Below are 5200 nucleotides of genomic sequence, written 5' to 3'. Positions count from 1 at the left end.
TTTTTGTCACATAAATATCACGATGTCACATAAAAGCAAGAGACAATTTGAAAATAAAAAGAATAATAAGATGATAGATGAACGAGATGATAGTATTAAATTAGAGATGGCACGATACCTGTTTATCTTTACTCTTTATCTCCGAATTCTTGGGTATGACCCGATACCGATACCCGTCCCGTATCATTTCCTTTAAAACCTATTATGCTTTCAAATGTTTCTACAGTTACAGGATCCGATATCCGATATATCTTCTCTGGAAATCCGATCCACCTTTTGCCGCTTGGTATCACCATCTTAAGGATACCGGACATCAGATCCATGCCGTCTCTGTATTAAATCCTCTGCCTCAGGCTGCACTGGCAGAATGTCACCATTAGAGGACAGTAGAGTCTCTCTCACACCCTTTCTCACATCTGCACACACACACACACACAGACACACACAGCTGCAGGTGAGCCTCTGTCAAAGTGAATGAGTTACAGATTTTTTCCACAGGAACCTTTTCCACACACACACACACACACACGTTACTGCATCTGTAAACCATCACGTCTCTGTAACGTGAACGTGAACGTGTCAGTCTTCAGCGTTTACAGTAATCAGAGCCAGCACCTTCTTTCAGATGTTTGTGCCGCTCCTTAAAGACAGCAGCTGTGTCAGGGGTTTGTGAGTATCTTACTGTACAAGTCTGGACGTGTGTGTGTGTGTGTGTGTGTGTGTGTGTGTGTCAGATGAAGTCGATGGTTTCTACACTTAAGCAACAGGAACCTGATGAGTCTGAAGCTGATCTAGCTAACAATTAAGGAGAGAGGTATAGCTACCAGTTTAGCATCATAGCGACTGCAGGTTTAATCCGGTACACACTCACGGGGTGGTTTGGCGTCGAGTGGTCATTTCGCACGTGCAGGTTTTTCGACGAGTTGGAATTTTCAAGTGCAGCGCATTTTTATTTCCCCGCACGTGACGATCAGACGGGGTTACAACGATCCGCGAAAACAACACGCCTCGATTATCGATCGTTTAACAAAGCCGTGTGTAAACGTCGTCCGAGCTCAAAATGACCTCCAGATTCACACGTTTCCGTAACGCTGTTTGTTGTTGTTGTTGTTTTACACGTGTGTGTACGTTGATAAATATCAATCAGCTCTAAATTACCAAGCGCTTTCTCGACGTTTTCGAAACGCCTGATTTAAACGTCGTAGCAACAACTCGTCGATTTCAAGCGAAACGCTCGAGGATCACGTGATACCTAAATTCAGATAAACTCGGGAGCAGAACCCGGGGCGCGGTTTTCACAAACGCCGCGTTTCATGATTAAATCTGTTCGTGTCCAGTTTGATGAACGAGGCCTAATGAGGCTAAACCGGTAGCGATAAGCTTTACTCCTTTACGCTGTAGCTTAGTTATAGTCATAACTCCTGCGTGGCAGAGACGAAGCACATTCCAGACATCAAACATGCCTTAGCTGATTGCTTGAAAAGTGTTTCATATTTGCTTTCTTTTGTGAGGTGAGGGATGGGAGTCTCTCTCTCTCTCTCTCCCTCTCTCTGTCTCGCTCTCTCTATCTTTATCTTTCCCTCTGATCTCTCCAGACAGGAGAGAGAGAAAACGAGAGCAAGCTGTGAGGAAGTTCTGACACCCTGCAGAACTCTACAGCTTGCAAAGGACTGAGAGGGTAAAAGAGAAAAAGAGAGAAGGAGCGAGAGAGAGAGAGAGAGAGAGAGAAGGAGCGAGGAGGGAGAGAGAGAGAAGGAGCGAGGAGGGAGAAGACGAGTAGTGAGGCAGAAAGCAACTGATGTTTATTTCCTTCTTGTTTTGTTTCTGTTGACGTGTGTGTGTGTGTGTGGATGCTGTGAGCCTCAGCGCCCTTACTCTCTCTCTCTCTCACACACACACACACACACACACACACACACACACACACAAACACACACACACAAACTTCTCAAAGAACTTTCTCAACTCTCGCTCAATCTCTTTCTCTCTTGCTCTCTTTCTCTCTCTGTCTCTTTCACCCTCTCTCTCGTTCGCTCTCTCTGTCTCTTGCTCTCTTTCTCTCTCTCTCTCTCTCTCTCTCTCTCTCTCTCTCTTTCACCCTCTCTCTCATTCACTCTGTCTGTCTCTTGCTCTCTTTCTCTCTATCTCTCTCTCTCTCTCTCGTGCGCTCTCTGTCTCTTGCTCTCACTCTCGTGCGCTCTCTGTCTCTTGCTCTCTCTCTCTCTCTCTCGTGCGCTCTCTCTGTCTCTTGTTCTCTCTCTCTCTCTTTCTCTCTCGTGCGCTCTCTCTGTCTCTTGCTCTCTTTCTCTCTCTGTCTCTTTCATCCTCTCTCTCGTTCGCTCTCTCTGTCTCTTGCTCTCTTTCTCTCTCTCTCTCTCTCTCTCTCTCTCTCTCTCTTTCACCCTCTCTCTCATTCACTCTGTCTGTCTCTTGCTCTCTTTCTCTCTATCTCTCTCTCTCTCTCTCGTGCGCTCTCTGTCTCTTGCTCTCTCTCTCTCTCTCTCGTGCGCTCTCTCTGTCTCTTGTTCTCTCTCTCTCTCTTTCTCTCTCGTGCGCTCTCTCTGTCTCTTGCTTTCTCTCTCTCTCTCTCTCGTTCGCTCTCTCTGTCTCTTGCTCTCTCTCTCTCTTTCTCTCTCTCTCTCATTTTCAGTGTACAGAAGCAAAATCCCAGATGGTGGAGCTTTTGAATGGTGCTGAGATGAGAACACACATTATCATTAAGTGTAAGACTCTGAGTTGTGTGTGTGTGTGTGTGTGTGTGTGTGTGTGTGTGTGTGTGTGTGTAGAGCACAGGGCATGTGAGAAAGACATAAGGAGGGACACACACACACACACTTGTCTCACACCGAGGCATAAATAACGCACGCCTTGTCAGGAAGGACACGGAGGTGCTAGCGTGCAGTCGTACCCTTACGACGTGCGAAGACCGGACTCGCCGAGACGACCTCGTACGAACGAACTTGTAAAACTGTGAGACTTCGATGTTTGAGTTATGCTGCGAATTTAAATTCGGGTAAGGGCCTAGACTAGGGGTGAAGTGACACAGGGCTTCTAAGGTACCTCATCTCATAGCGCGCCGTCTTATATAACTTCATGAGTTCAGATCGGATTAGGCGCGCCTTGTACCGAAGGAGCAAATATGCGGGAAGGTTTTATCTATGGAAGGAGTCTCCAGTGTCGGCACGTTGTAGCAGTCAGTCTGCTTTTTTTTTATACTGTATGATGATTGTAAGCAGCAGATGAACTAATGAGATTTTGGAATGGATCCAGACATGGACGAGGTCACAGCAACGTCTGAAACGGGTCCTTCAACACCTTCCATCCTGTTTGAAGTATATCTCATGGATACAAATGAGTAACAAGGACTCCAGTGGTGGTGAGTTGTTCTACTTGTTTTGTGTGTGTGTGTGTGTGTGTGTGTGTGTGTGTGTGTGTGTAAAAGTCAGGTTATTCAGTCCCTCCATGATTTAGCGATCGCAGAAATGAGCGCAAAATCAGGGAAACTCCGCGATATTCGGAGGCGCGTGCAGTTTTGGAAAATTACCGCAGATTTTCCGCAGGTCCGGGCCGAGAGGCGTCACGTGACGTCGTCTCAAACCGCATTCAGCCAGAGCGCTCTCCGATTCACGTGCGTCGAACACGGGTACAGCTAAAAGGTCTCATTTACCGACAAACATCACCGCGAAAGAGCGCGCAGAATTGAAGTAGTTTTCTGCAGAACAAGTCCGCAGGTTGCATCGCACATTTTGAAAAAACGCCGCAGCAAAACCGAGCGCTTTTTTCCCGCAAAAATCACACACACACAAAAAAAAGACTGGTTTGGCAATTTACCATCAAGCCTAACTTCCTATCTTCCATTCTCGATCTTCAAGATTTTGGAATTGCTTTTGGGGTAACAGACGATGTGACAAGGACATCAAGGCAAACTGAAACCCTCAGCCACGGAGCAGTTTAGAGAGAGCGCCGGAGAAAACTCTGGCCTTGAATTTTTACATCGTCCACTTTTCTGAAGTTCTAGACGCCATTTCGCTGTTTATAGCTGCAGTAAATCTGCCCTACCGAGTGGACACACAGAGCTCTCTCTCTCTCCCTCTCTCTTTACTTCTATGTGTGTGTGTGTGTGTGTGTGTGTCAGCAGGAGCCTGACGGAACGCTCACTGTCAGAGCCTTCTGCCACTCAAAAAGACATTCTTCTTCTCTACACAATACCTACCTGCATCTTCAATATTTCATGAGCGTATCTTTGTGAAACAACAACTGAAAGAAGATAAAATAAATCGGACACACAGAGAGAGGTGGGGGGGGGGGTGTGGGCGGTGGGGGGAAGACGTGTTCTCCCGGCACTGATGCGAGGTCAGAGTCCTGAACGCAGCGGTGTTAAGAGCGATCGATCCCTCGTTCAGCGTCTTCGCAGGAGACCATCGAACTGTTACCCCTCCTCAGCCGAGCAGCTCTTCCTCCATCACCCCTCACCTCAGACCATTATTGACCCCGGATCACGGAGGCTCCGTTATCAACAACCAACTTTAGAACTAATTAAAAACAAAAAACAAGATTTAACAAAACACACACACACACACACAGGTACCGTGTGACGACTAGATATTACATTTCAGAACAAGTACAAAACAGGACAAAGATCATTTAACTGAAGTAATTATAAATAATGATGACAATAAAAATAATAAGATCGATATATTTTTTCAGATTACAGATGAGTTTCCGAACAGAAAACAGCGAGATTAAAGCAACAGTAATAAACGAAAAGAAAAAGAACGCAAGAAAATCGCACACTTAAGTACTTGCGAGATAAAATAGATTAAACGTGTTTAATAACACTTTAATGCAACAATATTAATAATGAGTTTCATTTTATTTATTTATTTATTTATTTGATTTAAGCTTGTGTTGTAACAATGTTAATATAAATATCATCTCTGCTTATTTTTTTTATTTTTTTTTTTTGATTTATTAAAAAGTAAACGTATTTAAATGATGGGATTTAAAGTTAATGTATAAAGTATAAAGTTTGTTATCTCTAAAAGCGTTTTTGTTTGGAAGCGGTTACGCCGTTTGGCCTGAAAGCATCATTCGCTCTCGGTTGCACTGTGTGTCTGGAATCGACGCTAGTCTAACCTGGCATTAGCGAAATAAGACAGGATGAATTAGATAAACATAGACAGTTAATGGTGTTTTTTTT

The sequence above is a fragment of the Ictalurus furcatus genome, chromosome 21, assembly GCF_023375685.1.
Source record: "Ictalurus furcatus strain D&B chromosome 21, Billie_1.0, whole genome shotgun sequence".
Lineage (NCBI taxonomy): Eukaryota > Metazoa > Chordata > Actinopteri > Siluriformes > Ictaluridae > Ictalurus > Ictalurus furcatus.
The sequence above is the reverse complement of the archived record's forward strand: the minus strand, read 5'-3'. Positions refer to the sequence as shown.